The sequence below is a fragment of the Aquila chrysaetos genome, chromosome 10 (genome assembly GCF_900496995.4).
Source record: "Aquila chrysaetos chrysaetos chromosome 10, bAquChr1.4, whole genome shotgun sequence".
Classification (NCBI taxonomy): Eukaryota; Metazoa; Chordata; class Aves; order Accipitriformes; family Accipitridae; genus Aquila; species Aquila chrysaetos.
In genome coordinates, this window is record NC_044013.1 from 1450565 (window position 1) to 1464003 (window position 13439).

Consider the following 13439-nt stretch of genomic DNA (forward strand, 5'->3'; position numbering starts at 1 on the left):
GAGAGACAAGGTTATTACAGCAGCTGTACAAATATTTCATTTCAGAAGGTGATACAACCTCTGTGCCAGGCATAAATGTATATATGTAAAACTCCATAAATGTCTTTGTAATTTACTCCTCAACAGCATGTGAAAGAAAATGTTTTATTTTTTTCTAGAACTTTTTAACAGACTTTTAAAAAGATGTCGAACTAAATGATCATTTTTGGTCTATTGGACTCAGACATCACTTTCAGATACAAGACGGTTAAACTGCAGCTAATTATTTCATCTAGTTATTTGCCTCAGATGAATTAAATCAATGGTGGCTTCTAATAAAAGGCAGATCCTCTTATACTTAATCCATTTCCGCTGCAGCTGTACTGCTGTGCTGTAGGAAAAGGGTGCTTACTGATTTGGAGCAATTAGAGCAATGTAAATCACAAGTAATTCCATTAAACCTAAAAATATGATTTAACTTATGTGCTCATTATGGGCTAGACTGCACCGGCTCTAACTCAAGCAAAACAGAACCTTGCTGTGCAGATGCTCCTTTTAAAACCAACGGGTTATCGTTACTCGCAGTAGCACGTCACAGCCTGTCCCTCCGTGAGGAAGTGCCTCTCTAAGCAGATGGGCCAGTATTAAGCAGTGCCCACTGTCAGAGCTCCCTAGCTTTAGGTTTTTGCTTCCATGCTGTAAATATAGACAGTAAACTGAGACTGCAATGAACTGAACGTTTCTGGAGAATTACAGAATTAGTAAAAGACAAATGGAGCTAAAAGTCAGTAAACCCGAAAGTGTCCAGTGGGTGAGGTATAATCATAGTGTGCGTCTTTCCGCAAGACATTCAGAAGCCTATAAAAAGCATGCCAATGGGAAATGAAAACCATGCCAGCACTTCAGTGAGGCTGGCAATAAACAAGATGGCTGAGAGATGAGAATGAATCCATCTGGGTTGCACTGTATGCACACTAACAGAGATGATTATGTGCTATTATTCAGGAAACATCCAAAGTGGGACCAACTAGAAGAGAAACAAGCAATTATAAAATAATAATTCCAGGATGGCAATGCTGAGAGGAAAGAGGTATTAAGTATGCAGAGTATACAAGGAGGAGAAAGGGTCAGTTCTAGTCAGGAAGGTGTTATTTCTCTAGCGGATGGCAAAGCAGAGAGATGGTAGTAAAATCTGCAGCTACCAAAGTGGAGAGCAGCTCAATTCTAGACAACATGGAGAGTAAGACATTCTGCTAGGTGTGGCATAATTGCTCTCTTGAGACAAGACACTTCACAATGTCACTTTTATTCAGCAGCCCCTGGCTCACCAAATTGATAGGAGGAGACAGACAGCTAGCAGGGAGGCAATTCTTCAGTACACCTCCTCACAGTAACTGTTTGCTTTCTAATAGAGAGCACAGCAGGCTATGAATATAATTCATGGAACAGCATGATATGAATGCTTTTAATTTTGCTGCGCAGCTCTACTAGTAGTAGAACACCCGTAATGCAGCTGTATTAGCATGATCATACCTAATCACTGAACAAATCCAGTAAATGTAACATTGTGCTCGGTAATCACTCCTATTTTAGATGCTGCAAAAGGTATGTAGCATATTGGAGAAAAAGCAAATGTTGTGCAATCTACCAGGAGCTGGGCAGCAGTAATACCACACTCCTGTGGAAAACTGCACTGAGAGAGTTAACTGAAGAATCCAAACAGCTGGGAAGAAACAATTATTCCTTTCTGAAAGGAGGGGAAAAAGAAAAGGAAGAAAGCATATGCCTTTGAGTGACCCAGCTATGACCCCATCTGGAAGCAGCAGGAAAATCAGCTGTATATGTAGAACTTTCTCCAATAGTAATAAAATTAATGACCGCAAGAGCCGTTTGTAATACTGTTTGCACATTTCACTGCCTGCTGTATAGTCTCAAGAGCTCTGCAGTGGGTTGTCTTAGCCCTTCATTTCTCTTTCCATAGTTACTTCCTCACCATATTCTCTCCCAGTCACCTTCAAGGAAGGCTGAATGAGCAGACCAGGAAATTCAGCCCCAGGAGTTAGGATGAAATCGAGTTTTAATGAGTGAAGATTGAAAGCTCTGGAACCAAATTCTGCCTCTAGAGGTCTAAGAACTTGTATTTGCTGGTTATTTGCTTTTACCTGTACCAACAAAACTATTCTCTTTCTAGCACTGACTTGTTTCTTGGAAAGATACTATTATTCACCAAATATTTTTGCAAGGAAGCCAGTGTTTTAAGTGTTGCTTTACCCTGAAACCTCAAATATAAATGCTATCATAAACGATACTCAAAGAATGTGGGCAAAGCACAGGACACAGCTTACCACATGTAAAATCAAAGAAAACATCTTTTTTCTAAAAAAAAAAAAAAAAGGGAATCCTGTCTATTCTCCACATATGTTACAGAGACTTTAAGGGTCTTTACTTGAAAGGAAGAGATTATTTTTGTGCAGCAGACTAGTATTCCTTCTCCAAATAAGCAGAGTAGCAGAAACGTGCTGCTCTTTCCCAGAGGACGAGCCCCAAGGAGAGGAGCAGCTCCAAGGAGAGGAGCAGCTCTGCAGGAAGATGGCAGCCTTTCACCAGCCTGAATGAGAAAGAAAGACTCTACAGGGAAATTTCTTAAGCTCACCCATTAGGGAAGGCTCCTGTGGCTTAGAGTGTAGCGATTTTCCTGGGAGTTCCTTAGGAAGACTTCTATTGTGACTTGAAGCATTGAAAAATTTGGAAAAATAGGAAAAAAGAGAGTCTGGGGTAAAGCTGAAAAAAACCACAACTGATATTGTAAAAGAAATACAGCAGATAAAGCAAATTCAGTGGATTTCAGATATTCTGTAAGACCGTTGAAAAAAACACTAAATGTTTCTTTTCCATAGATTTAATAAATTTGAAAAGACATGAAAAGTCATATGGGCTGAGAATGCACGTGCTGGCTCTAGCCACTGCTTTCTGCAATAGCTGTGTTCTGGAGACCCTAAAAATCACACTCCATAACATAGCCATAGCCTCTAACTTCTTCCCCAAAGGGTAACCAAATGTGCATGTGTTTTTGAAGTGTTTTTCCAGTACTGAACAAAGATGGGGCTGCTAATTAATTTTGAGTGACAGTAAAAAGGTCTGTTAGCTTTGCTGATGTAAAGGATGACTGAGTTTGTATTGGAAAGGGTGAAAAAGGTAGTAGAAGAGGATAATGGAATACAAAATGAAATCTTTCTTCTTACAGAAGAATTTTTTTTTTTTTGATGGAGATGTTTAATTGAAGTATGAGCTCATCAAAAGGACAGTGTTTCCATCAAATCTGAAGAATGGCAAGGAAGGAATACTGCAGATTACAAAAGAAATCAGTTGTACGTTCCAAATATCTCTCACTAGGTGGTACGTGTTTGAGAAAGGAAATGTTCACTTCAGATTATGATGCTTTTTAGTTTCAGATTCTTCTAAACAAACTTCACTTTTCAGTAATTGGATTTTTGTCTGTAAAGTATTTATAAAAACCACTATGCAAGGCCAAAGGTCACCAGATCATGAGGCAATGTAACATGAAGAGACACTGGGGCTCTCTCCCTGTCAGCTCCCTCAGATACACAAAGCAAGGCGGCTACACTATTTTGCACTCTGCCAAGACAGTTACGTCTTGCTCTGCTGGTTACCCATCTCTAGCTCTGGTGTTTCTGCACAGCATTAATGTTCTGGGTAATGGACACTATCGTTCTTCCCCCAGGAGTTCCACAAAACCTTTGCTAAAACACAAACAGTTAAACCCCAAAGCTATCTTGTGTTACTTTCACTCCTCAGGAATATTCCCCATAGCCTATCAAAACTACCACCAATTTTAACATGCCAACATTGGGCTGATCCTACCCGCAGAGCAGCAACAGCATCAACAGTTTGCTTTGCAGGTGCTGGGAATTGCCTGAGTGCCTTTATCTGTAACTATCAGCTCAAAATTCAGGTCACACAGAAGACCTTCCCTTTTAAACCACACAGTATAATCTGATGTTTGGTTATCATCTCATATATTTGCACAAACTAAGTAAACTAAGATGGGCACTGATAAAAAACCTTTACTAGTTGAGCTTAAGAAAATGCATTATTGAAGAAAAAAACATACATTCCTCCCCAAACCCATTTCCCTCTCCAGTCAGTTCAATATAATTTGTGAGTATTTACGTAACAGGGACCTAGTGGTTCTCAATAAGGTTATTTTTCACACAAGTAAGGGCTGAATTAGTAGTGTAACAGCCTGTGTTGCACTGACAAGAAGCAAAACAAACACATTGGACTCCTGTAAAGACATTAATCATTACTTAGTTTTCATAACAAACTCTTATTTTTGTCAACTGCTCACCAGGTTCTGAGGCCGTTTCTAACTAGAGGATGAGTTTCCAACACAGGGGCAGAAAGCTTCTGTATTGTGACCTAAAAGATCTGACAGTTGTTGTTTTATAAAATCTATGAAGAATGTATTTTGGCACTGAGGAGAAATCAGAGAAAAAGAAATGTATGGAAAAGGATCAGACACCCAGTTTTGAGATAGCAGGGCATTTTCCCACCAACTTCTGAGATATCCTCTGCATAAAGACATAATGAAAAGTGGAAGGTCATTCGGAACTGTTTCCCCCTATGCGTGATGATTACTGAGCCTCAAAATTTTCAGAGTTTGTCTGGATTCAGCCAGTAACTCCATTAGTTATTTAAAGTCAGACCAAGTTATATCAATATATGGGAGCTGAAAAATAATGGCAGAGTTACCATAAAATCCATCTCTCTTGTGAGATGTCTGATACTTCCTGTGTTCAGTCTTGGAACGGAGTAAGAAAAATGTTCTTCTTTTTTTACCCCCAATATGAATATTGCATTTTAGAAGAGAGGGAAAAAAAAAAAAAATCAAATCTTCATGAACCTCGAAATAATTTCAAAGAAGATTATGACAATTTCACACAATACTGACAAAGGATAGATACAGACTCATGTCCTTTATACAATCGGCCTTCTACAGGCCTATAAAAGGCCTGTGGATCTCTGTCCTCGGAGATATACACTTCCCGATGGGACACAGCCCTGGGCAGCCTGCTGTCGCTGACCCTGCCTGAGCAGGGGTGGGATGGGGGAGCTCCAGGGCTGCCTGCCAGCTGCAACTCTTCTGGGATTCTGTGCCTTGATGAAACGCCCTGGCATAGTCAGTGTCACCACTCTCCACAGTAAAGTCTAACTCCCACATGTTGTCTGAGGAAGGGATGCTCATGGTATGAAGAAAGGCACTAGGCTGTTTGCTGGTTTTCTGATTTACAAGCACCTACAAATTCAAGACAAAACTCTGTGCCATGGTGTGCTGCACCCCGCTAAGCTGAACTTTAAGTGACCTAAGCTGTATGCTCAACCTTTTAAAAAAATATTCTGGCTGAGGTTGTGATTTTGGTAGAAGCAGTCATGGAGTACTTCCATACATTTTTGACAAAGAAACTCATCTTTCATTTTAAAAGCAGTAATACTGAATAATTTAAATAAACTGATCACCAGCAAAGAAACTAAATATATTATGCTAACCAGATGCAACTTTCAAAACAAGAGGGTTGTCAGTGTGGATTCCCAGATGATCTGTGCAGCTTCCAGTGACACGTAACAGTTACAGCAGAGTGAGTCAGCAGCAGACCTGAGCTCATGGAAACATTTAATCAGTCTGACAGAAGTTGTAAGTGACAAGCGGAGACGGGCTCAAAGCTTGTTCCTTTCCCCACTGGAGCCACTGCAAGTTGTGTATGTCCTTGTATTCAGAGATGATTTCTCCTCATTGAGAAGTTATCACAAGTTACACCTAAAGCTATTTCCATTGCTATGGATGTAACTTGTATTTCCTCCTCTTTACTGTTTTTGGTTTTTATGTATGTTATTTATGTAGCATGATTTAAAAAAACCTAGCTCAATACATCACAAATATTCCCCTTTCTTTTCATTCTTGCAAGGAATAGCTTGCAAAATGTTTTAACCGACAACACTAAAATAGAGACTTAAATAGTTACCTATGATAGCTCCAGTCAAATTTATAAAGTCAAGTCAGAAATTAATTTGGACTTGTGTACCAATTCATACCAAAGGGAGAATATGGCCAAAGCCTGTTAGTTTCCCATTGATTTCAGCAAGCTTTGGATGAAGGTCTATCATCCTTTCTGCAGCTAGTTTGTAGAAAGGTAGAGAACTTTCTCTCATATCACATTTTTCAAAGCAATTATATTGCTTTTCATAATCTATTTGAAAACTATTCTATCAGCTTTAACAATGGTATCCACTCTTCAAGCCAGCCTTTCCTACAAAATTTTCAACAATAGGTCTGCTTATGAAAAAATAAGTTTATAGGGATGTCTAAAAAAGCAAAATATCCCAACTGAGAAAACTCTATGTAAGTGTGATTGTCAGTGAGCTCTCTTACTTTGGAGAGCTACCTAGAGGTGAAAGCAGTCACAATGGATGAATGCAGCCTCCATTAAAGTATCTGTGGATGCAAGGAATTGAAGGTTTTTCAATTTTCTATTGACATCATCAGCAAAGGAGTTCAGGGTTAGTCTTTTGAACTTCTCAGCTGATAATTACTCTTGATGTTGGGAAAACACTGAGTCATTAGATTACTAACCTTTTCAATTTGTCAGCCTTACTCTCTCAGCTGTATGATAGACATTTTAAAAGGGCCAATGTTTCTGTGAGAATTAAATCCTCCACAAAATCACATCACCCCAGATTTTTCTCCTACATCATCACCTTTACCTCTTAATTTAACACCACAGTTTAAGTCCTTTCAGCTTGCATAAACTTGTTAATATATGTTTTTCTCTAAGGAGAGATGTAAGGAAGAGAGACCAAGGAAAAGAAGTTTCATTATCTTTACTTAGCTATGTAAAATGCCATGATTAATAGAAGACTTAAATACTCATCTGTCCTTTCCAACTGGATAAGCTATATTAGTTGTTGGCAAATTCATAGTTGAGGTTCAGAAGTGTTGGGAAAGTTACTTTTACTTTAATTGTACTAATTGAATGGTGTCTAAATGGCAAGTCACTTGCCATTAACATGCACAAAATAATCCAAGCCAGTGAAACAGCCCTCAAGACAGGCCACAATATCTCAGTGAAATTAATGAGATCATTTAGAATTTTACGTACAAAACTATTCAAATGTTGAACTGTAGAATTAGAAAGGGGTAAACCTTTAACTTTCCAAATTTAACTTAACTGAATTAACACCAAACACAGTCACCAAAGTTTTCAAGTAAATGTAAAATCTGAAGTCCTCTTTTGTATATCTAAATAAATATGGACTAATTTTCAAAATTTGTCACACACCTGCTAACTCCTATTTACAGTTTACACATTTACTCATTAACTTTATGGTTAGGTAAGTAACATGGAAGATGTGGCATCTAGCACATTATAATAAAAGCAGGAAGTTAAGGTATTTTTCAGATACATACAAAATGTGTTTCTTTAGTAACAAAGATTAAACTTATTTATGTCTATATTATTACCAAATTATTCACTGGATACCTGTTAATATCTATCCTGCAATTTGCTTTATATACTATTTTGCTACATAATAATAAAATGTATGAAAAGAGCAGAATCTGGTATCTGGACTAGCCTCGAACACTCTTGTGTTCTACCTCTTCCTTTCCTGTCCTCTTCGCCACCTCCTTCCTCCTCCATTTCTGATAATTATTTAAGGCAAAGTTTTGAACCACAACAAAGTCATAGCACATGGAGCCCCGATGTCATGAATTTATTCTATTTTTACTAATTTGAATTACCGTAGCTACTAGGGTAAGGGTCCAATTTTGCTAGACCCTGCCCATTGTACACAAAGTGACTATGCCCTAACTCAGTCAGCAAGGAAGGAAAGGTTTAGCTTACTGCATGTATTTGTTCAGAGAGTTTTTACGAAAGGCTGGCATTAACTATTGGCTCAGGCTCTTATATTCTAACACAGAATGCTATAGATATACATTAATCTAACAGGGTAGGTGACAAATACCAATGCTTGTTGCTTGTTGCAACGTTATCATTTGCCAGATATGCCACATTTTACCAGATTATGATATATAATTTTATCTAACAGTCAGTAAAAGTTTTCTCTTTTACTATTTGTTTTCCTCCCTTTGTTAATAAAACACAGGGAAAAAGCTCTTAGGACCTGTTTATACAGTAAGGCGAAGGCACAAAGACCATAGCATATAGATGAATGTTAATGAATGTGACAGGATTCTTAGAGACACAGTGTTAACACAAAACCATAAGGCAAAACCTGTTCTTACTTGCTGCTCATGTAAGTAATTTCAAGTATTTCCATGAGGTTTCTCATGAGGAGCAAAGACAGGCTCCCCAGCTCCCTAAAGCAGAACAAAATCAAACCAAACTCCTTGTGACACCTGGGTTCCCAGAAGTGCCCATCCAAGTGAGCATACAGAACCCCTTGTTTTGGTATTTCTTGTTTTTACAGGGATTTTAGAAGCCTGCCAGCTCTCATGGGGCTTGAGAGAGACTCTCTGTGGAATGCAGCAGGGCAATTAATAGCTATGACAAGTACTTCAGTGGACTGGGTAATGATTTAATGATTTAAGAAGATGCTTAAGCAAGCCATGTGCAGGAACCCTACACCAATGAGGGACAAGACAGCTACCTGCTCTGACATTTCCAACCCTCATATGTCCCAGCTCTAAGGAGCTGTTCCTGTTGCAAGACATGACACATTGGCGTCAGCATGGGGCTCTACTCACAGAGCTCATTTCTAGGTGGCAAGCACGACTATGTCCCATTGGAAATTAAAGTACAGAATACAAGACAAGCAGCCAGTATCCTTGCTTCCCTGGAAGCTCATAATCCCAGTGACACAGGAAATTAAGGCCACCAGTGTATTCACCAAGTCAATTTATATCACGTCTAAAGCATCCTAAAAATGTATGCAACAAAGGGGTCATTTTAAATCCTACAAAACCTGCAGAAAGTGTGGGCCATGACACAGTATGCTAAATGCCATTCAAGAATCCTAGTAAAAATTCATTACAGCAAAGAAGGCTACAAAATCATAACAGATCCTTCTTCTTTTGCAAAAGACACTGACAGTAACCACTACCAGTCAGATCTCGTTAGTCTTGTTGCTCACAGTACTTGCAATGCATGAGGCACCGAGAACTGCCTAACAGTTCAGACTAGTTTTTAAATCTGCAAAAATACACATTCATATCTCTGAGGCACAAATATATCTATATTTCTTGAGATCCTCTTCATTTGTAGGGACACAAACAATTTGTTTACTTCAGCACAGTAATCCAGCTGTTTTCATCAGACTGCACTAGCTGAAACAACATAAACGTGAATGAAGCTCATCTACTCAGACTATTTCAATAAGAAAATTAACAAACTTAACAGGAGATGATACTGAAGAACTGACTACTTTATTATGTAGTTGTAATATCTGATGTGGTATTTTAAAAGGTATCTGAGTGACTTTAAAATAAAGTTGTATAAAAAATACAGGGAAAAAAGGTAACAGGATCCTACACCACTTATATACTTTTGAAAATAATACACCTTATATTAGAATTCATAACACAGCAATAAACCTAAATAATGAATGATAGTTACTGTAAACAAACTACAAAGTCCGGCATATAACTACTGAATAATGAGTACAAGATAAAGAATACTAAAGGAGCTTCAGAGGCTTTAAAATAGTCTGACTAAACTAACAGGATAGTTTTACCACCAGTTCACAAAACTATAGATTACATAGATGTTTTAATTCAGCCTTGAAATCTATTGTAATATTTTACATTTTCAGTAATTGAAACAAATTTCAACAGTCTATGCAGAATTCGGTTTGGCAAGGACAATGACAAGACATTGTCTAGGCAATAAAACTATACCCTAAATCCATATAATTATTAAATAAACTCTTTTGCATTGTAAAAGGAGGAGCAGGTATTTCCAAATGCATGCTCCAAGTTACAGGCTGATTCTGCAAGCTATTTTTCTAAGAGTAAACTGGAAGTAATTAAAGAAGGTTTCTTACAAATGTTTCTGTACTATACTAAGCTCAGCTCCAGTTACAATAAGCCCTAAGGACAGGTTACATCTCACGTGTAAGAAATTCTAAAAACTTCCAGTTCCATTCCATGCTGCAGAATATCTGCACACAAATCTTGGAAGGTTCATCGTGAGGATTTTCAGTGCCAGTCTCAGGTAAGAAATCACCTCTTTACTTGAATCTTACAACTTACTTGTGTAGCTAAACCACAACGTCTAGAATACAAAATAGCATACTTCTATGGTGTCCTCCAGAAGATGGCGTAAGCGAAGAGTTGCTTTTATTTCTCTGCCTTGCTCAAAGCAAAATACTTTTGTTTATACAAGTTAGAAAGCTAATAAATGAAAAGAAATTAAATCTTGGGATTGGAAGTTCCACCGTCTTTGTCATAATTCCTTTTTTGGCTCAATTCTGTACATGCTGAAGCAGGGAGTTTTTGTTTATCAACTTTGGTGAAATATGAGCCAGGAAAGCCCAGCAGGCTTTTAAAACTCCATGTTTATTACCAAATTACAGATATCATAATTCCAAGAAAAACAAGACAACAAAGGTATAAATGTTTCCTATAATTTTCAGCACACTCATAAGGAAGCTTTCTTCTTTGATATTGCAGTTTGATCTTTCCCAGTAATGGTATTTAAAACTGCTAATTTACAGAAGTAAAAAAAATTATCAGATTAGGAATACGTGTAATAATAAAAGATCCAGCAAGAAGGGAAGTGCAGAGCTACACCACTGGGCATCAAGCATTTTCGTAATGATTCTAGTCAAGAGAAAGAACTCATGAATATTTTAATGAGATTCTGAATGGAAAACTCCCGAACAAGATAAAATCACACTTAGAAAACAGCCTTTCAAGTGCACTGAGGTCCAGCCTCTCTGATCTGCAATTTCTGAGACTGAAAATGCGATAAAGAGACTGCAGAATCCAGGCTTAACGCCAACATAAACTGGACATAGTGTGTCAGCAAGATACTAAGATACTATGGAAAGCCTTGACATAAAATCTTCCTTTATCAGGCTAGATGGAAACCATGCATCGCTCCTCTTAGAGATTAAGGTTTCAGAGAAAGAGAAAAGAAAAAATGCTTGAGAGGAATGTTAGATTATTTTGAAACACTGAATCTTTTCAATTCATATATTTATCTTACCCCCCTGGGACTGATGAAAAACTTCACTATGTATTCATAGGGCAAGGCTGAGTTTTCCTTAATGTTGCTATTGGTACAACAACCATAACTGGGAACATGACACTCCCCCTACACTGGCTTGAGATCAGTACAGTGTATTTCGGTGCAGCTGATCTGGCAATACAAGGGAAAACACTGCAGCAGGCTGAGCTGATGCCAGCTCAATTCCCCTGAACTACACGCAGAGGTCCTGGAGAGGACAGCCATAAACCAAGCCCAGAAGTCCCAGCTGGGCTGTTTTGAACTGCAGCAGAAGTCTGAAATATCTCCCATTAAGTTACTGCAAAAACTGGGCACTGTGTTCTATTACCCTGGCTCACTGGGGAAGCATCAGGCACAAAGGGCTGAAAAATCCAAAGTCTGCATTTATACACCAAAAGTGTACTCATGCAACTGGCCACCACAGGAATTTAAATGCAGGCCTCTCATTTAGATGCTCCAAATCCCAATCGCTTTGCCATGGTTCCTGGGCACAGAAGGAGTACACAAATCGCTTTAAGCTATTGTCAGTATTTTCTCTACCACATGACACTCAAAAGAGCCAGGAAACACATACTAAAAATGCACATAACCCATGTATTTTTCTAGTGAACAGACATTTGTGATTAGCTTGGAAAGGTCACATCTCAGTATAAATGAGTCATCCTCTCCTAGTGCAAACAGGTGTGGTTAAATAAACACAGTCACAGTGTGCGGCATATTAATCAGGTGTAAAGTGAGCAGATTTCTGGTTGACTTATTTAATAATAACATAGGAATAAATCATCTCGATTCTGTCCACAGTCTTGCATTCTCAGCAGTTTTTAAACCCACAGTGGATAATTTTAATGGAAAAATTGAACACATTCATGATCGCAATCACAAGCTAAAAGTACTTCTCTCTGCTATGCTCTGCATTCCTGTGTGTGTTTCAGATTTACAAATGAACACGTATGGTGTATGTCTCAGTGACACACATGGGGATTTGCTCAGTAAAGTCCATAAAGTAACTGAGTTTATTTATCACTATCCAGTAAAAAACATATAACAAAGTATGGATCAGGTTCTTAGGTTCTGGTAACTCCATCAAATTCAATTTCTGCAAGAATGTCTAGCTATGTTCTGAGGAGAAAAAGCACTGCAACCCTTCCTATTAGTATGAAAGAAATAGGAAATTAATAGGAAAGCAAAGCACTTCAAGGTGTATAATACAACTTCTTCTGCTGAATACTACTTTTCATCTCAGAAATGTTCAGTGATTTGGATCCATTCCTGGCATCTTACAGAAAACCATATCCTCCTTCTGAGACACTAGAGAAGCTGACATTTCGTCAAGTAAGCATCTACACATTGCTGACGGTACATGATCACTACAAATCAGAGCAGAATCATTAACGTAAGACTGATAATTCAAGACTACAGGAGTGCAGCAGGCCAGCAACTATCATTACAGTCTGGCTGCTCCACCTGTCCAAAGTACTTGAACCCAAGGTTCCTCTCCTGTTAAGCAGGCACTGTGACCCCAAGAATACCAGGTCGGCTCTTCGACCATAGGCTCTTTTAGCATTCCAAGTGCATCTAAGAGCGGTGGTAGCCTGCAATAACGGCACATGATTTTCTGTAGTTCACAACACAATTAGTGTGCTATGGAAACCATCATAATTTGCTATTCTGCCAACAGCAGAAGAAACCTTGACTTTTATTTTCCTGACCCTGCACAGTGATGGAAGATCTAATTTCTGATGAGATAAGGAGAGGGAACTGTTGGAGGGTCAGCACCTAAGAGTAGGTGGAGAGTAGTTATCATTAGCATTTATTCATGTCTTTGCTTTTTCTCCTGAAGCTATCAGTACTGACAGTGCTTTTCAGAAAAGTGATATCAAGCTATCTACCAGGTGTTAAACTATGTCTTTCACTTCCTATTAAATTTTATATAGGTAATAAATGAACATGCAACAGAAGATAACAGTGTGACCATCTGTATCATCAGGACTAATCAGTATCACTTTCAACCTACAAGACCCTTGAACCATCTAGACTCACAAGACTGATTTTCACTCAATCATGCCATAAACACTTACATTACCTGATATTACAGAAATAGCTTTGTTTATACATTCAGCTGTTATAGTTTCTCATTTCTTCCCTTGTATTAAACGATCACCAAGAGTTTTCAGATGTCAAATCTAATCTCTGGAG